Source organism: Armigeres subalbatus, chromosome 3, assembly GCF_024139115.2.
Source record: "Armigeres subalbatus isolate Guangzhou_Male chromosome 3, GZ_Asu_2, whole genome shotgun sequence".
Classification (NCBI taxonomy): domain Eukaryota; kingdom Metazoa; phylum Arthropoda; class Insecta; order Diptera; family Culicidae; genus Armigeres; species Armigeres subalbatus.
In genome coordinates this window covers 319,393,372-319,414,663 of record NC_085141.1, presented here as the reverse complement: position 1 = coordinate 319,414,663, position 21,292 = coordinate 319,393,372, and positions in this window count along the sequence as shown.

Sequence of the window (21,292 nt, the reverse complement as noted above, 5' to 3'; positions counted from 1 at the left end):
GACCAGAAGTTTCGCGGGACGCTGCATTTTTCAACTTTATTTCACAAATTTATTACAATTCATACATCATTTCGCAGGACGCTAGTTTAATTATTTTCAAAATTGATGTAAAAATCATTTGTTCTTTGATTCTACCGGATTCTACAGGATCCAAAGCATTCCTTACGTGTACACATATAGAAGTTTCATCAGCGGCATTTCCACAGGTCCCTACAAAGTGCACCGTTTGTAATTTTCACTCGTCTTGTGCCGGGGCGGGGACTTGACTATTACAAGTTTAGTTATAAATGGGAAAACTTGTTACCATTAGTCACTCGGCGCACGCCTCAAGGTGCCTCATTCATCCAGGAGTCAGGTGTGCACACGCCCATCGGCAGCCCAAGCAGGAGAACATTCTCCACTTCATGTTAAAATGCTGCTTCCGTCAAATTTATTACATTTCAAATAGTCATTATCCAGATTTACGGAACGGCGGTGTGCGACGTTTTTCCCTTCGCCCCAAGGAATTCTTTCGTCGAGTCGAGGCAAAAGTTCAGTTTTTTCTCATTAGAAAAAGTGCAATACGTATCGCGCGGCGAAAAGCTCGATCGTTAATCATTGGCTGTAGTGCTCTTTGGTGAAATTAAATTCGCTTCTGCCATTCGAACGATACAAGTGGGTTTTGCACCGAGTGACAGCGATGATACCCATTTTCGTTCCAATTCAATTTGATACTTTTCACAACATGCTATCATTGGCGATCGCTAGTTGGTGGCTTCCTCCCAATCCATGGAAGCTGATGGGTGCCGAGTATTTCAGCACGGAAATCGGGGGATCGAAGAAGGGAAATACAAAATCCCTTCCAATTCAATTTACTCTAATTAAAAGCTTGTTGATGTGTCAATAAATGCGTCCTGGACGCTGGTGTTAAAAATTAAACGGTTTCCGTAATTTGTTGGATTATGTGTGCGGAGAACATACTTATACAACTATCGATTCCAAATGAATTCTAAAAATGAGCACCCCACTTGTTGAATATGATTCCTGCAGGTGGAGGGGATTGGTAGTTTGGGAAATTTCATCTTTTTCGGGGATGCGTGCCACAAACCGACGAATTAAATTTTGATCTCCAGGAGCACAATTCCATTTGCGAAAGGTTTAGTACGATGGAATCATAGCCATCATAATTATTTTTCGAATAATTTACAAGCGTTCGGATAGGAAATCGAATTAAAACGATAATTAGATGGGGTGAGATTAATTAGTGATTAGATTGGTTTACCAAACCCAATTTGGTAATTTGTATAAATGAAAACCTAATTTGCGGATCAGTGCAGCATGTCTGATAAGTTTTCATAAATTTAATATCAGAGGTTGCAACTAATTATAACGCAGAATTAAACGTAATTGAGAGAGTAGTAGAAGCAATATAAAAATTAATGTTAAATTGCCGTTCTTTCAAAAAGTTCATCTTCAAGATGTACAAGCCGGATTCGGTCTGGTTCAAGACATTTACGGTTTGGAAATTCTTTCGCCTTCCATACTTTGTATTCTTCAACGAAGTATATCCCCAACGGGTAATGCAGTGCTACATAAGTATAAGAAGAATAAAAAAAAAACAAGTTTCCATTACTTTCTACTGAAAATCACCATCGCAACTTCTCAACGATACGTGTCTCTCTATTGATCGTTTAGATTTTTCCCTTTTTACATTTTTTGTTTATTGGCGATGCCTTTTGAGTATCCGCGTAATAATTTTCCCGTCAAATCAAAAAGGTTGTGTACAACACGTCTTCAAATTAGACGTTGATTGCGATTGCGATTGATTTTTCGGTAGTCACCAAACAATTGTGTTTTGTAGTTGAAAGATTTCGCTGTTCGGTAATTTCTTCGACGAAAAATTTCAGTAAACATGTAAAATTGCAATAAGATCGGTTAAAATGATTTATTTTACAGGATATTGGTAAAATATTGTCGAACAAACTGCAAATCCAAAATTATTTTACTGAATTCGGTTATCACGCTTACAGTACTTATTGTAAAATCGTGTTATTGCCGTCTTATTGTTATTGGTAAAATAAATACCGAACAAACAGCAAAACATATTATATTATATTATATTTTCTCTACACCGGCCTTTCTTATAACTCGGGCATACGGGGTGGTAGGCAGTTCTTCATCCTCACATATTTTTTGAAAAATATGGTAGATCGATTTATGCACCTGATCACTTTCAAGAGGTTCCGCAGTTTAACCATTTTCGACTATGTCCACCCAGCTTCTTAATATGTACATCTTCATTTTAACCGTTCAACAAATCTTTGAAGTGCTCCGTCCACCTGGTTGCCACCATAGTATTGTCTGTCAGTAAGTTCCCCTCTCGGCCATTGCACATGGCGCGCAGTCTTATTGATAGCGCGCCTCCGCGGACGCTCCTGCGCCGATGATGTTATGTTTGCCAGATTGAACGGATTTGATCCAACCAGAGAGTTCTGGTGTAGTGGATGATGGGATGATACTTGCGGCTGCCAAACGACGATCTAGAGTTGACTACGATGAGCAAATCGTATCACGGAGATTGACCGCAAACTAATGGAGCCACAGGTAGAAGCTTAACGAGCGAACATAGACACGGGTCGTGACTGATTCCGTGACTTGGGGTGTATTCATCGCGAGATTATTGGTCCGAGTATCACCCGGGAAGAGGAGCAGCTATACTACACTGTCAATCCGACCATCTCGGCAATCACGGGCGTTGACGGAATGACGATGGGTATTCGTAAAAGTTGTCTCTCGTGGATGGGATCTCTGATTGGCCGCCGGCCGCGGAAACGTGGTGGCTATGCAAACAAAACATTCCTTAAGCTTTTTGAAATTCAATAAAACACAAAGACTTAACTGGTATGCGGGAGCTGGGTGGCTCCCGCTGGCGCCCGTGCGCCTTCGTTTGAGGAGGCCTAGTTCTCCCCAGTTATTGGTGTTTGATCGTTGTCAGAAATGGGTAGGATGCATATCTTTGAGATAGCACGAACGAAATTCCCATCCCTGGTCCGCACGGTGACGACCCTGATATTTCCAGCGGCTCCGGGATGAACCTGAGTCACCCTGCCTAGGAGTCATTTAAGAGGAGGGAGGTTGTCCTACTTGATTAGCACCATAGTGCCAACAAATAAATTATTCTTCTGCCGGGACCACTTGGTCCTTTTATGCAAGTCGGACAAGTATTGCGTGGACCATCTGGACCAAGATGAATACACCACTAGGTGTTCCAATCTGCCAAATTCACTATTCAGCCATCTTGGATTTTAGTAAGGAAGAGCCAGCCGGTTTGTTTATGTTTTGCACCGAAAATGAATTTTTCACCCCCGCCTTCTTCTCGTCCATAAACTGGGCAGATTGAAACACCTAGCTGTGTATTCATCTTGATCTGGACCACAATCGCTGGATCGTCGTTGCACAAGAAAATGCTCGGGTGTCAGTACGCTCAAGTCGCTAGGATCGTTGCTGATTTGCGTGAGCAGCCTGGAGTTCAGACACGCTTCGATTTGTGTCAAGACCGTGTTGAGCTCATCGAGAGTAACCGTTCTTTGGCCAATCCTAGGGCCAATCGTCTTCTTCAAAAGCTGCTCCATTGACTTGACTGCCGCCTCCCACAAACCGCCGAAGTTTGGGGATTTGGCTGGAATGAATTCAAATTCATTCTCTATGTCCGCAGCGCCAGCTGCGATTGAACAATGAGACTGCTGATCCTTGAAAAGTGCAGCTAATTCGTCCAGCTGCTGCCTTGCTCCAACAAAGTTGGACTCGTTGTCACACATTATAACCTCTGTCGCACACGAACCTCTTCAGAGCGGCCAGGAATCCTGAAGTCGTTAAATCTACAACCATCTCAATATGAACCGCTTTGGTGACCAGGCATACAAAGATTGCAGCGTAATGCTTCACTGTAGTTCGCCTTATATTGGGGTAGCAGATCAGGAAAGGACCACAATAATCAACGCCAACCCGTAGAAAAGGTGGAGCTGGAGTGACTCGTTCCACTGGGAGATCGGCCATCAATTGGTCGGGGTTCAGCCGACGCACACCAAGCGCCAACGTAAAAATTACGAATTTTTCTGCTCAAACTTTCGTTTATCAGATTTAAATGATCGCAAATCGTATTGGATGTCCCTCAACCCCATAACTGATGATATCCTACTGCAAATGTATGCTTAAATTGATATGAAACAATTTCCGTTGTCCTTGAACGAACAAAATATCACAAGTCAGTCGGAAAGCGGCTTGGTGTGGTTTGGCTGAACCCCGACCAATTGATCCTGCACGACTGCACAGTGCACAATGGGGTTTTTTCCTGAAAAAAGGCATTAAATTCAATATCTCAGGAATCCACTGGACTACAATCCATGTTTACATATCAAAATAAAGATTTTTTGATAAGCAATATGATAAACTCTTTATTGTTCCCGGCACGGATCTATTTCTGGCAGTTTTGGTCAAAAAACGGTAGTTTTACCCTATTTTCTCTAAATAGACATTATTTACTTGGTGTTTTGACATAGTAATTCTTCATAGATTTTTGATCAACAGGTTCCAAAACGAAAGCTGTAATGCTCCTTTATTTGTGTTAGTTTTTATTTAATTCTTCTCTTCTTAAGGTACAATGGGGTTATATATGTGGTATTTGTGCACTGAAAGCTTAGAAATCATCTATCTCAGAATTCTGATAAGCTACATCCGATGTTCTTATATCACAAGAAAGAGTTTTTTATAAGGAACTTGATAAAATTATGCAAGATACTGAGATGCACCTATTTGTGGCAGTTTTTACCAAAACAACAGCGTTTTACCCTATTTTTGCTGCTTTGTTAGTCATGATTAGTTAGTTTTATCAATTAGGAATCTTTTTTTTTTGTTCACGGCATGCAGCAGCATTTCTAGCAGCTTTGGCCTATAAACGGCATTTCTACCGTATTTTTTCTCATTTGATATTTTTATTGGGTGTTTTGAAAAAGTATTTTTTTTATTAATTTGATCAACACAGGTTCCGAACGACAGATGTAAAATTCTATCATTTTCCACCTGTATTATTTTTAATTTAAATCTTGTGTTCTAAGGTACAATGGGGTTATATGTATGGTATTTATACATAGTTAAAAATAAAAGTAATATCACATCAGATTTGATGCACATCATCCTCCAGGAAATCTCCAAAAAATTATCAAAAGTTCCTCTAGCTATTCCTACGAAAGTTCCTCTGAAAATCTCTCCATAAGTCCCTCCAGCAATACCTCCGGAAGTTTCTACTGGAATATCTTCGGAAGTTGCCCATGAATTCCTTCGGAAGTTTGTCCAGGAACTTCTGCGGAAGATCCTCAAGGTATTGCTTAGGAAGTTCCTCCAAGAATTTAGTAGTTAATGTTCCTCAAACAATTCCTCAGGAAGATCGGCTGGAAATTCCTCCAGACATTTCTTTGGGAACACCTCCATGAATTCATTGGGAATTTCCCCCTGGAATTTTTCTGAAAATTCTCCGGAGGATCCTCGTTTTCGTTCAGCAATTAGTTCACAATTTAATTCAGCAATTCCCTCGAAAGTTCCTGTAGAAACATCTCCGGAAGTTCCACCAGGAATTTCCTCCGAAGCTTCTCCTGGAATACTTCGAATTCTAAAAATTTCTCCGGGAGTTCCTCCAGGATTTTCTCCAGAAATTCCTCTGGAAGTTCCTTCAGGAGTTCCTCCGGAAGTTTCTACAGGAATTTCTCCGGAGATTGCTTCAGGAATTCCTCCGAAAAATCCTCTAGGAATTCCTCCGAAAGTTCCTCCAGGAAGTCCTTCGGAAGTTCCTCTAGGAATTCCTCCGGAATTTCCTTCAAGAATTCCTCCGGAAGTTCCTCCAGGGATTCCTCCAAAAGTTCCTTCAGGAAATCATGCAGAGGGTACTTCAAGAATTCCTCCGAAAGTTCCGCGGGTTCTTTCGCTTTTTAAATCTTTATTTACGTGATTTTTTATACATATAATAAGTTCATCAACGTTCAGTAATTCATGCGACAGTTATGTCAAGAATTCCATGGGGAAGTTCCTCCAGAAAATCCTCCGAAAGTTCCTCCAGCAAATTCTCCGGAAGTTCCTCTAAGAATTTCTCCAGAAGTTCCTTCAGGAATTCTTCCGAAATTTCCGTCAGGAATTCCTCCAGAAGTTCATTCATGAATTCTTCGGGAAAATCCTTCAGGAATTTATCCAGAAGATACTTCAAGAATTCCTCCGGGAGTAATTCTTGCGGAATATACTTCAAGAATTCCTCTAAAAGTTCCATCGAAAATTCCTCCGGAAGTTTCTTCGGGAATTCCTCCGGAAGTTCCTTCGGGAATTCCTCCGGAAGTTCCTTCGGGAATTCCTCCGGAAGTTCCTTCGGGAATTCCTCCGGAAGTTCCTTCGGGAATTCCTCCGGAAGTTCCTTCGTGAAATCCTCCGGAAGTTCCTTCAGGAATTCCTCCGGAAGTTCCTTCGGGAATTCCTCCGGAAGTTCCTTCGGGAATTCCTCCGGAAGTTCCTTCGGGAATTCCTCAGAAGTTCCTTCAAATTCCTCCGGAAGTTCCTTCGAAATACCTCCGGAAGTTCCTTCAGGAATTCCTCCGGAAGTTCCTTCAGGAATTCCTCCGGAAGTTCCTTTTGAAATGCCTCCAGAAGCTCCTAGCATTCCTCTAGAAGTTCCTTCTAGAATTCCTCCGGAAGTTCCTTCTGTAATTCCTCCAGAAGTTCCTTCGAATTCCTCCGGAAGTTCCTTCGGGAATTCCTCCGAAGTTCCTTCGAATTCCTCCGGAAGTTCCTTCGAATTCCTCCGGAAGTTCCTTCAGGAATTCCTCCGGAAGTTCCTTCGAATTCCTCCGGAAGTTGCTTCGGAATTCCTCCGGAAGTTCCTTCGGGAATTCCTCCGGAAGTTCCTTCGGGAATTCCTCCGGAAGTTCCTTCGGGAATTCCTCTGGAAGTTCCTTCAGGAATTCTTACGGTAGTTTTTTCGAAATTCCTCCGGCAGTTCCTTCGGAAATTCCTCCGGTAGTTCCTTCGGAAATCCCTCCGGAAGTTTCTCTAGGAATTCCTTCGGAAGTTCCCCCAGTATGAACCCCTGGAGAAACTACCGAAGGAATTCCTGGAGGAACTTTCGAAGGAATTCCTGGAGGAACTTCCGGAGAAATTCTTGGAGGAACTTCCGAAGGAATTCCTGGAGGAATTTCCGAAGGAATCCCTGGAGGATCTTCCGAAGGAATGCTTTTAGGAACTTCCAAAGGAATTCCTGGTGGAACTTCCGAAGAAATTCCTAGAGGAACTTCCGGAGGAATTCGTGGAGGAACTTTTGGAGGAATTTTTTGAGGAATTCCTGAAGAAATTTCCAGAGAAATTCTTGAATGAACTTTCGGAGAAATTCCCGAAGGAACTTTCAGAGGAATCCCTGGAGCAACCTGCAGAGGAATCGCTGTAAGAGCGTTCAGAAGAATTCATTGAGAAACTTTTGGAGGAATTTCTTGAAATATAGCTTGTTTGTTTATAAACGTGGAAAGTAACCCAGAAGACTCCTAACCATCAAACCCAACACGAAAAGGTCAAAAAACGTCAAGCGAGATTAGGGTAAAAACTGTTTTTCACCAAAACTGCCACAAATAAGTGTATGCCAATAACACGCACAATTTTATCAAGTTCTTCACGGAAATCTTTTTCTTTTGATATAAGAACATTAGATGTATCCCAGAAGATACCTGATTTGATTTTTTTATAACCCCATTGTACCTTAGAACACAAGATTTAAATTAAAAATAATACAAGTGGAAAATGATAGAATTTTACATCTGTCGTTCGGAACCTGTTGATCAAATTGATAAAAAAAATACTTTTTCAAAACACCCAATAAAAATATCAAATGAGAAAAAAATAGGGTAGAAACGCCGTTTATAGGCCAAAGCTGCTAAAAATTCTGCTGCATGCCGTGAACAAAAAAAAAAGATTCCTAATTGATAAAACTAACTAATCATGACTAACAAAGCAGCAAAAATAGGGTAAAACGCTGTTGTTTTGGTAAAAACTGCCGCAAATAGGTGCATTTCAGTATCTTGCATAATTTTATCAAGTTCCTTATGAAAAATTCTTTCTTGTGATATAAGAACATCAGATGTAGCTTATCAGAATTCTGAGATAGATGATTTCTAAGCTTTCAGTGCACAAATACCACATATATAACCCCATTGTACCTTAAGAAGAGAAGATTTAAATAAAAACTAACACATCTGAAAAATAAAGGAGCATTACAGCTTTCGTTTGGAACCTGTTGATCAAAAATCTATGAAGATTTACTTTGTCAAAACACCAAATAAATAATGTCTATTTAGAGAAAATAGGGTAAAACCACCGTTTTTTGACCAAAACTGCCAGAAATAGATCCGTGCCGTGAACAATAGAGAGTTTATCAGATTGCTTATTGAAAAATCTTTATTTTGATATGTAAACATGGATTGTAGTCCAGTGGATTCCTGAGATATTGAATTTAATGCCTTTTTCAGGAAAAAACCCCATTGTGGACTGGCTTATTACGGAAATAGGTGAGGCATCGTACACAATCGTACGAGCAGGCTTCGAGCGCTGAGAGGCCAATATTGTTCGCGTACACTGGCTACCAACAGTTGTGGTCCAGCGTGGAGATGTTCAAAGTGGAAACGACGCATGATCATGAATGTCAGGGGATGATTTTTGTCCAACAGTATGGGATGCGTCCGATTCATGGAGATTGGGACATTTTCCAGCCGGCCGCCGACTCGGAGTACGCCTTCAATCAAACGTTGGTGTAATATTGTAATTCTAGACGTTGGGCGAACTTCCCCCTTTCTTTCAAGGCATTTAGCATCAATGTGACAATGTTTGGTACCATGACCCCACTTTTGGCACTTACGGCACTGGGTGGGGTTTTGGAAATTTCCCCCAGGCCTACGGAAATGTTCCCATGTAACACGGACATGGTACATAATACAGGCCTTTTTCCAAACTTTTCATATTATTTAGTTCACTTTTTGTTAAAATGAACTAAATAAAATTCTTGAGAAATGCCCTCTGGGAAGTACCAGAGCAAGATTTCTTTTTCATCTTAATTAATTGGACTGGTGAAAATCCAAGTAATTGAGAAATTTCAATTTTAATCTCATCCAGTGATTTATCACCACTGGGGAGACCTTTCAAGACGACTTTGAACAATCGCTCAGTTTTGTCGTCGTATGTGAAGAATTTATGGCACTTCTCAGTTAAATGCTAAAGAAGATGTTTGCGATCGCCAAAGGATCCCTGAAAAACGCGGCAGTCACCCTTCCTAGCAATCTGAAATGAAACCTTGATCCCCTGAAGGTTACTCAAAATCTCATTCCGGAAGCCAGAAAACTCGGCAACAGATACCACCATTGGCGGAATCCTTTGCTTTTTCGCATAAATCGAATCACCTGGGCTAGAGGTAGATTCGATTTACTCAATTTCATCATTAATCAAATCGAACTGATTGCTCAGTTCGATTGGAGAAGAATTATTTCCGATATTAGAGTTAGAAGGAATATCTGAATTCTCCAGCTTCCTTCTATTTTTCCGCGCTTTGGCAGGACAGTCTTGAAACCTTGTTTCTTTGAAGGAAGTGGAGAATTCAGAGACTCCCCCTTCCTCTTGTTTTTGTTAATACTCATTGCTAATGCTAATGCGCTAATTAACACATCAATTAGTTTGACAGATAAAACTTCGGAAGAAAGTTCGGTTCCCGAAACCACATAACATATGTGTAACTCGGGTAGCAAAAGTTGTACCCTTATAACAGATTAAATTTGTTATACGGAACATCGAAACGTCAAAAGATATGGTATAACAGTATTGAATTAGCAAGGGGTCGCGTGATTTTTACTGTTTATCTGATTATTATTAACACCAAAATTAGTCAAATATGGAATAAAATTGAATAGTACTAAACTCGTCTTATGACCGGTAAAGACAATCCACAAAAAAAGATTAATAATTTTCTTATTGTTTTAAAGTTTTGTAACCCAATTCTTCCACATTGATGGTTTAAAGTGCTGATGTTGATGTAAATAATGTCTCTGGATAATAAAAATTAAATCGTATCCGCATAACTCGAAACGGCTGGATGGATTTCCTTCATTCCTTCAGCAGATTCTTTGTCGTTTCCGACGGGCTCAAATGATATATCCTCATGCGAAAATAATGAGATTCGTATGGAAATTTCGCATGGGCAGTTCACAACGCACACTTTTGCCTACTTTGCAGTTGAACGTCTGCCGGGTCAACTAGTTGGTAACGAGTTGAAAGAAGAAAGCAATTGATGGAATTTTAGTTTGATGTAAGAAACTATCTTTTTTTTATTTACAGTTCTAGCAATTACTGCTAGAATATCAAGATGGAGATATAGGAAACGACATAGCGTATGAGGCAGAAACGGTAACAATATGACTACCAAGCCCACTAGACACAGAAGAAGACGCACATAGTAAAGAAACTTTTTGTTATTGAGCTCAAACCTTTCTTTCTGCATAACCATGAGAAAAATGTCAAATAAAAGAATCGTTGCCTCAAATAGTTAACATAGACCATTAAAATTATTAGAGTCAAACCTCCATGAGTCGATGTTCTATGACTCGATGACGGAACATGGAAGCAAATTATGCCATATGAAAACAATATTTTCTGGGTTACTGTGATGGTCCCTCCAAAGAGCTTTCCAAGGATTTTATATTCCACATCTCGATATTTCCATAAATCGACTGTTCCTTTCAATACCGACTCATGAAGGTCAGTTACAATCATTATAAAATGATATGATTTTTGTAAAATTAATTATTAACATAATTAAACGATTAAACTTTTGAAACTCTGTAATTAACTATGAAATATTTTGAACATAAAACTTCGATTTATCATACTACAGTAACACCAAACTTTTGAATGAAATATTACAATATTGGTTCACAATATCAGTGTTTTGCTGTTTGAACAATAAATGTAATCAATGTTTCCCCTTATCGGTACAAATTACGTTATTACCAGAATATTATCAAGCAATTTGTCAAGTTATTCAAACTAACCTAATGCTTAGTAAAAGCGTATTAAGTAAATTAGTGTTTAAACAGCTTTTCAATTCTCAAAATGATCAGAAACATCGTTAATATAGTTCATTGTTATTCCAAACTAAAAACGTCTCCCGTTGCCGTCCCGCGAGTTTGCTTTCGCATACTTGGTTAATGATTTAGGTTAGAGGATTTACATATATTCAACATTGCAGTCTATACGGTATAAAAGTATTAACAAGAATGGCATCTAGTCAATAATAAAACTTTAGTTTTGAAAACTGTTTTGTTTTTTACTCATTTTATTTCGCAACTTGTAAACCTACATTGGTGTATCCCTCGCCATCCTTTTGAAAAAGCCGAAAACTGCATATTTGAAGATAAGTTTCTAATGTAGAACAGTTTTAAACGACATCTTAATTAACACTTTGTCTTGTCTTGTCTTGTCTTGTCTTAGCACATGCACAGCCAGTATTGAAAAGCATCCTGGAAATGTCGGTTGTATTTCCGAGCATTTTCTTGTCTGCATTAATATTTGCAGCATATCATAAATATGACACAAGTATTAAAACGGCCAGGCCCACCGTGCAGGCTCGAATTTGGGAGACAATCCATAACTCCCCGGCAATCAGATTATCTAGTAATAAATAACATGATCAACGAAGAGTTTGAATCTACGAAAAGGAAGAAACGGGGACAGCTGTACCAACCGTTTCACATTCAGGGGGAAAGATAATTGACGAATCGTTGGGAGTGACTTTGCGAAGAAGATTAATGTACACTCCTTGGGTCCTCGACGTCTTGGGATGGGACACAGTTTTAGTCTAGTGCCTGGCTTATACACTGAGGGGAAAAAATATTCGAATAAATTAAGTTAGTTTACTATGAACATTTGACGAATACTTATGTTCATCAGTGTACATATAGGCCTAGGTTTAAGCGCCATTACTCGCGCAGAAGATATTTATTTTTGGATATTATCTCCCATTTCTCGATAATGTTTAAAATACATATATGCATGCAAGGGGGTCAACTTTTTGATAGGGATTTTGTTCGAAGATCCACTTATGTTATGTGCCGAAACGGAAGTCCCGACTTCCGAATTCTAATGTGGTGCTACGTCGACAATATAATGCTGTGTAGTTCGTCATAGAAGGGTTAATCAATCAGAAATTGAGATGGACGTGACAAAAAATGGATATTCAGAAACGACGACAACAATGACAACAAGTGAAGTTCTTACCCTTATAATACTTGTTAAATGAGTGCTCAAGAGTATAATGCAGAGGTTCCCAAACTGTGGGTCGCGACCCCCAGGAGGGTCGTGAGCTGTTCAGTGGTGGGTCGCGAAAGACAAATCTTAATTCATAATTTTGTTACTATTTTGTCTCACAAATCTAATCCATATTTTAAATTAGGATCTAAGTTACGATTGGATGATAAAAGAACAACAAACCTAACGAGGTCAACGGCCTTTTTTGTTATACGATATTTGGGCAAGTAGAAAGAAGTCCTATACAATCCAAATCTAAGCCCCGAACTCAATCCAAAACCAATCCTAATCCAATTCGAATCCAATCCAAATCAAATCCAAATCTATTTAAAATCCAATCCAAATAATCGAAATTCAATTCAAATCCAATATGAATACATTTGAAATCCAATCCAAATCCAACCCAAATTCAATTCAAATCCCATCCAAATCCAATCCACATCCAATTAAAAAAATTGACGAAATTTTGACAAATACAATGATGGGATAAAAAGCAATTTATTATGATTTGTCCAATTCATTTTTATTTTTTTTTATCTAATTTCACAAAATCAATACATTTGGTACCTGGTGGGTCGCAAGCAATATGGGATTCTGCTAGGTGGGTCGCATATCCAAAAGTTTGGGAACCTCTGATAATGCATTCAATAATGGCTTGGAAATATCAAAAAAAAAATTGGGTAAGCATAGACATCAAATGTGGAGTCCCTTCTCAAAGACATTTTGCTATCGAAAACAAAAGCCTACGCTCCTTATTTATTAAATTTCCATTCAAAATTAAATCCGCGCGAAGCCTCAAAACCGTTATGTAAATCCGCATCAAATCCGCGAAAGCAGCAAAAACCGCGAAAATCTCGAAATCCGCGTAGTCGTAACAATCCTGCGCTTTATAAACGGAGTTGCCTAAACGTAAGACCAAGCTTTGCTGTGTGGTCTGCATACAGGCCTCTCGATCCCGAAGTCCATGGTTCGAACCCACTCTGCCTTTCATAAGACGGCCTTGTAGAAATTTCTCAAACTTAATATATTTTTTTATTTACATTTACATTTGATTTGGTTGATGATAATGGTAGGCACAAATGATTTTTATTTTGAACTTTTGTTTTGCAAACGGTGGTGCGAAAATAGTGACTTAAGTGACCATTTTTCGAAAAATAATGACTTTAGTGACTTTTGGATGCAAACAGTGACTTTTTAGTGACTAGGCTCAAAATAGTGACCACATCACTAGAAAGCGACTTGCTACCAGATCTGTAAACTAATTCCTGACAAAAAAAAATCAAAAATGATGGCATGTTTCATGATGTGTGGTTCGTCGTAAAGGGGTTAATCAAGCAGAAACTAAGGCATATCTCGGAATTGTGTCAAAATTGACGTGACAAAAAATGGATATTCAAAAACAATGAAAAATTACCACAAGTGAAGTTTTTACCCTTATAATGCTTGTTAAACGAGTGCTCAAGAGTGTAATGCATTCAATAATGGCTTGGGTAAGCATAAACTTCAAACGTGGAGTTCCTTCTAAACAACATTTTGCTATCGAAAACTACGCTCCTTATTTATTAAATTTTCCTCCAAAACTAATTCCGTGCGAAGCCTTAAAGCCGTTATTTTAATCTGAATCAAATCCGCAAAAACCGCGAATTCTGCGTAGTCGTAACAATCCTGCGCTTTATTAACGGAATTGCCTAATCGTATGTCTGTCCATTGTCCAAGCTTCGCTGTGTGGTCTGCATACAGGCCTCTCGATCCCGACGATCCCACGCTGCCGCACATTGTTTTTTTTTTTTTTTTCAATTTAAATCATCTTTCATAAGACAGCCTTTTGATTTCTTGTGGCAAACTTCCATAAAGCGTTTGATTGAAATTCCAATACGTCCAATTTCCTCAGTGCACAATTACTTCTGACATATCTTGCTTTTCAATTTTTGTTTACGAGACTATTAGGGGTCGTTCAACAATGATGTCACAGGTTTTAGGGGGGAGGGGGTCTAAGATTTTGTGACACTGCAATACTGCATATATACTAGGTATACAAAAAAGCGTGACAGAGGGGGGAAGGGGGTCTAGAAATCTCAAAAAGTAGTGGACGTCATATTTGAATCGTCCCTTATTGGATCCTGAATTTCAGTCACCTTAGGGTATTTACGCACAGTCGTTTTTTAATTAAAAAGTTTACATGAATTGCAAGCAACCTGGCGATTTCCACAATTTGCTTGGAGCTTTTTTGGTGTAATTTCTCAAACTTTATATATTTTGCTAACAGATTTACATTTGATTTAATTGACGATAATGATAGGTACAAATGATTTTTATTTTGAACTTTTTTTTACAAATGGCGAAAATAGTGACTTTAGTGACCATTTTACGAAAAATAGTGACTTTAGTGGCTTTTGGATGCAAATAGTGGCTTTTTAGTGACTAGGCTCAAAATAGTGACCAAGTCACTAAAAAGTGACTCGCTACCAGCCCTTCGGGTAAGTGACTAAGAACCGCGAAAAGAGTCTATTTTATTCCTTCAGGTACACGAATTACGCATTAAACAGCATTTATTATGCCATTCTTACTGATCCATTTTTTACGCTCAGTGTTTAAGCTCTATTTTTTTTCCGACGAGTATTTAGCATTCTGGCGGAAGGCTGTCGGGGATTGGCAAATGATGGTTCTTTACGCCATACCCAACTCCCGAGTTGGAGTGGACTCCGTTTGAGAACTGGTGCTCATAACCTATTTACTTTGCAGGTAGCAGCTTAGCCACCAACATTTTCAGATCCTCCGTGTTGTCCCACTCCTGAAATGTATCTGAATATAGTCTTCCGTGTTGGCTTTAAAGCAGTGCCAGCCCTTATCCAACCGGGGCCAGAAGAGAAAGACATTTGAGCATGGGTTAACCATGCTATCCGATCCAGATGACTTGACGTCTTGGATTGTCGCCTTAAGCCCGTAATATCGATAGACTTCAAGAGCTATCCAGGATGATACAAAAAATTAACACGAATGTACATTCGCGTTTGCATACCAACCTGAACTGCTACTACAAAACATCATTTGTAAAATGCTGTAATTACAGTTGATTGCCTCCAATTGGGAACGCAAATTGGATTGATTGGGATTTTTATCCGCGATGGAGCTGTTTTTTTTCTCGCGATCGCCAACCACCCATACCGCCTCCAATCAGAACCGGGACTTGTGCCAAATATGAGAAACCTACTGACCGAAAACAAACCCGACGCCAGCAGCACTTCTTGTTCTGCCACCAAGCATTCACGCTGTTTTCCATTGTTGACCGAAACCGGTGATTCAATTTAACGCCGTAGGGGGGAAGGGGTGGTTTCGGATTGAAAATTTACCATATCCTGCATTTCCTGGTTGGACCTTCGGGAACCGAAAACGTGGGAGTGCGCGCGAGTGGACGTGAAATATTGTTGATTGCACTTTATCGCATTGATTGGCTCGTTTATTGTGACTTCGGTGTGGTGGCGCGAAAATCCAATAAACGAAGAAAAGTGCCCCAGTGGAGCGCCGTGAGCTAGCATGGTTTGGGTTTCTACTAATGGAGGAATCGGAAATATCGGCTGATCATGGGGAAATTAATTTTCATTCCATTCGAAATCAGTTTCGGGGAGTTGTTTACATTTTTATATGTTAATTCCAACTGATGAGTGCAGCTCGTTCGGCGCCTGTGGCTATTTTACGTGAAGGACCCAAACAGGGTATTTCCGAAATATGCGGTTATGGCTAAAGCCAACAACGAAATAGAGACATTTTTCATTATCAAGTTTTTGGATATAAAATGTTGACCATTCATACATCTTCATTCAATGGATGTACAGTTGAGACTTCATCAATATAGGGGAACTGTTCCGTTTTTCATCTCACTGTACATAAATTCATCTCATCGCAAAACAAACAAATACAGCACCAATCTCGTCGCACGAGTGTTAGCGTGCTGACTGGTGAAAAAAATTACAAAAATAAAAATCAAACCAAATTCCTTGTCATTGCTTTGTTTTTGATGGGATGGAAATAGGAGCTATGGGATGAAGCGCCGAACCGTTCCCCTAGTAACCTTTTTTCTTCATTAAACAATATAGTAACTGTCATTTTTACTATTCCACGCATGCTGCGACGCAGCAAAGCAGAAATATTAAAAGTGACTGTTGCGCGTTGCTTCCGTATTGAGCGGTGTGTCCTTGAAAACACGAGTAGATTTATATCAATTCCGGGAGACTTATCCTTAAAGCGTATTTTGGCACAACACATAAAATAACTACATCGCCACTAGCGATCTAGTACTTATGATTCTACTATCTACTTCATCTGTTTGACCGACCACCCATCAAGAACTCTCAACTACATATCTCGCATCCCTTGAGACTGTATTTTGATGCGTAATAAGATTCGACCGTAATCTTCTTGCACACCGACGGCAACCTACATAAATGGAAGTTGTCCATACCATGCTGTATGAGCCTCGGCTGTAATAGTGAAAATTATCCAGCGTCCAGCAATGCAATGTGCCGGCAATTTTTGTTGTCAAAAATCGAAATGTGTGGTGATTTGAATAAACACAAATAAACCGTTGCGATGTTTAACTTTCGTCCATAATTAATTTCAACAAAGTACACAAGAAGAGCGACCCCGTTCCAATCGGGTTGCTGACGGCAACGCCGCGTGTGGGTGTGTTGGTTTTGTAATTTGGGTCGACAATAATTAAAATGTTTGACCAACGGCTACCATCCGATCCGTCCACCCTCACGTTTTTGCACAATAACAAGGCAGTTCCAAACAAGAATCTATTAGTATACGAATCGTCATGGATGTACCTGGATGCGAATCAATTTTACAAATAAACACTTATCAGTAGAGAGGAAAAGTAATTTCGGATAATTGAATCCAACAATTAGTGGCAGGTGAAGTATACGAGATTGAACGATAATGATACTGGAGGGAAATTTTACAAATTTTGTTTACAAATAAACTAGGTATTTGCTCCATTTCCAAATATCTACATGTACATTACAGGCTGGTGAAACATTTTTTTGTTCTACATAATATGAGGACTAATAAGAAGGGCATAGTTAACGACTGTCTGAGATGATATAAGCCAAAAGTCATATGTTTCAGCAGATCCTTGAGGGTGAGCTAAAATATCACTTACGTAAATTCAAATGCAAGATTTTTTTTTGTATTTATTACCAGACTAAGGCCGGAGTGGCCTGTGCAGTACACAATTAAGTCTTCTCCATTCAGCTCGGTCCATGGCTGCACGTCGCCAACCACGCAATCTGCGGAGGATCCACAAATCGTCCTCCACCTGATCGATCCACCTCGGATTGTTGTCGAGAACCATTTCCACCGGATTACTGTCCGACATTCTGGCTACGTGCCTGACCCACCACAGTCTTCCGATTTTCGCGGTGTGAACGATGGATGGTTTTCCCAACAGCTGATGCAACTCGTGGTTCATTCGCCTCCTCCATGTACCGTCCGCCATCTGCACCACACCATAGATGATACGCAGCACTTTCCTTTCAAAAACTCCCAGTGCGCGTTGGTCCTCCACGAGTATCGTCCAGATCTCGTGTCCGTGCAGAACTACCGGTATAATAAGCGATTTGTAGATAGTCAGATTGGTACGGCGGCAAATTCTATTCTATCGGGGGGTTTGGCGGAGTCCAAAGAACGTACGATTTCCTGCCATGATGCGTCTCCGAATTTCTCTGCTGGTATCGTTATCGGAGGTCACCAGTGAGCCCAAGTACATGAATTATTCTACCACCTCGATTTTGTTACCGTGGTGAGTGGCCTATGTTTTCCTCTCTTAAGCCTCTTCCTATCAGGTACTTCGTCTTCGACGTGTTTATGACTAGTCCAAACTGTTAAGCTTCGCTTTTCAGTCTGCTGTAGGCGTCCTCCATCCTCTCAAAGTTACGTGCCATTATATCAATGTCGTCGGCGAAATCAACTAACTGGACGGGCTTATTGAAAATCGTACCACTCGTATCAACCCCTGCCCTTCGTATTACTCCTTCCAAAGCGATGATGAAAAGCAGACACGAAAAACCGCCACCTTGCCATAACCCTCTGCGCGTTTCGAAGGGACTCGAGAGTGCCCCTGAAACTCTAACTACGCACATCACTCGATTCATCGTCGCCTTGATCAACCGTATAAGTTTATCCGGAAATCCGTTTTCGTGCATTAGCTGGTCCCGATCGATTGTATCATATGCGACCTTGAAGTCGATAAATAGATGATATTTGGGCACGTTATATTCGCGGCATTTCTGCAAAACCTGGTGTATGGCGAATATCTGATCTGTGGTAGAGCGTTAACCCATAAATCCCACCTGGTACCCCATGAACTCTCTTGCGATTGGTGTTAGTCGGCGGCATAAAATTTGGGAGAGTACCTTGTAGGCGGCGTTTAGCAATATGATTTCGCGGTAGTTCCTACAATCCAGCTTATCGCCCTTTTTGTAGATGGAACACACGAAACCTTCCATCCACTCCTGCGGCAGAACCTTATCCTCCCAAACCTTGGAAATTACCCAGGGCAGCGCTCTAGCCAGTGCCTCACCACCGTCTTTAAACAGCTCCCCTGGTAGTTGGTCCAGGGGCTTTGTTGAACGCACGCCCATGAGGCGTCGATGGCTTGAAGCACGACGGCAACGATCGAATAAGCGTTTTTTCGGTGTCCGCAGGAGATAGACGGCCGCGTGTCGCGCACGTGGCGACGGCCCACAGTAGGCGCGCCCGCCGAACCGTGAGTACATGCATGTTTTCATAATTCCAAGCGCTTGGTGAAGTTTGCCCCTAGCCCAAGTTAAACCGCTACATGGCCACCGTTTCGACAGCTCTATCGCTCGTCTCGTTTATGCGTCGGTAGTCGGCAAGGTTGTGGGACAAAAGGTTGAAGGTCAAAAGGTCAAAGGACAAAAGGTCGAAGGTCAAAAGGTCGAAAGGACAAAAGGTCGAAGGGTCAAGGTCGAAGGGACAAAGGTCGAAACAAAAAATCTGAGTCAAAAGGTCGAAGGGTCGAAAGGTCGAAGGTCAAAAGGTCGGAAGGACAAAAGGTCGAAGGGTCAAAAGGTCGAAGGGTTGTAGGACAAAAGGTCGAAGGTTAAAAGGTCGAATGACAAAAGGTCGAAGGTCAAAGGACAAAAGGTCAGAAGGGTCAAAGGTCGAAGGGACAAAGGTCAGAAACAAAAATACTACGTCAAAAGGTTGAAAGGACCAAAATGTTTTTCTTTTTCTCCCTTCTTTCTTATTACTTCTTCCTATTTCCTTCTAATCTCTTCCTTCTTCCTTTTTCCTTCTTACTTCATGTGTTCCCTTCCTCCAATTCTTTTTCTTCCTTACTTCTTTCTTACTTCTTTCTTTCTCCCATGTTTCACCTTCTTTGTTTCTAACTTCTTTCTTTTTTCTTTTTTCTTCCTTCTATCCTTCATTTTTCTTCCTTCTTTCTCCTTTTTTCTTTCTTATTTCTTCCATCTTTTTTCCTTCTTTCTTCCTACTCGCTTTCTTTTTTCTTTATTCTTTTTCCTCCTTTCTTCCTTCTTTCTTCTTTATTTCTTTTCTTTTTGTTCTTCTTGTTCTTTCTCTCTCCTCCTTGTTCTCTTCTTCTTCCTTCTTTCTTTTCACTTTCTTCCATTTTTCCTTCTTTATTCTTTCTTTTGTGCTTCTCTCTTCATTTTTTCTTTCTTCTTCCATCCTTATTTCCTCCTTTCTTCATCTTTTCTTCTTTTTTCCTCTTTATTTTTTCCTACTTTTTTTTCATCTTTCTATTTTCATTCTTTTTTTTTCTTCCTTCCTTTCTTCTTTCTTTCTACTCTCTTCCTTCGTTCTTTCTTCTACCTTTCCTTCATTTTTCTTCTTTCTTTCTTCCGTCTTTATTCCTTCTTTCCACTTTCTTTCTACCTCCCTTTTCCCTTTTTCTTTTTTCCTCCTTTCTTCCTTTTTTCTTCTCTCTTCCTTCTCCCTTTCTTCCTTATTTCCCCCTCCTTTCTTTCTTCCTCCTTCATGTTTCCTGTTTTTCTTCCAACTTTCTTTTTTCTTTTATCTTTCTTCTCTTTTTCCTTCTTGTTTCCTGTTTTTCTTCCAACTTTCTTTTTCTTCCTTGCTTCTTTCTTTCATCCTTTTTTCTTTCTTCTTTCCTCCTTATTTCTCTCTTCTTTGTTTCTTATTTCTTCTTCCTTCCTACTTTCTTCTTCTCTCTTCTTTGTTCCTCATTTCTTCCATCTTTCTTCTCTTTTCCTGTTACTTGCTTCCTCCTTTCTTTTGTTTTGCTTCGTTGTGTATTCTTCTTCTTTCTTTCTTTCTTCCTTCTTCTATTTTCCCTTTTTCATCCTTCTTTTTTTCCTTCTTCCATCTTCCTTCTTCTTTGTTTCTTTGTTCTTTTTCCTCTTTTGTTCTTTTTCTTTCTTAATATATATGTTTCCTCCTTTCTTCTTTCTTCCTTTCCACTTCTTATTTACATTTCACTTCTTACTTCTCACTTTTCACTTTTCACTTCTCACTTCTCATTTATTTATGCTCACTACTTTCATCTGGCATCTCACTTGTCACTACTCACAGCTCCCATCTCATTCCTTGTCTTTTTTTTCTTTCGACCTTTTGTCCTTCGACCTTTTGACCTTCGACGTTATGACACATATTCGACCTTTCGACCCTTCGACCTTTTGTCCATTCGACCTTTTGTCCTTTCAACCTTTTGACCCTTCGACCTTTTGTCCTTTCGACCTTTTGTCCTTCGACCTTTTGACATTCGACCTTTTAATCTTCGACCTTTTGACACAGATTCGTCGGCAAAGTTAATTTGCACACCCCCAGTTACCAGTAGTCGCAACGCACGAATTCATCGCACAAGCTAGCTAGATAGAGGGAATGAGAAGAGTAGGCCTATAAGAGTGTACAATCGGTAAAGAAGAGAAGAATAGAGGAA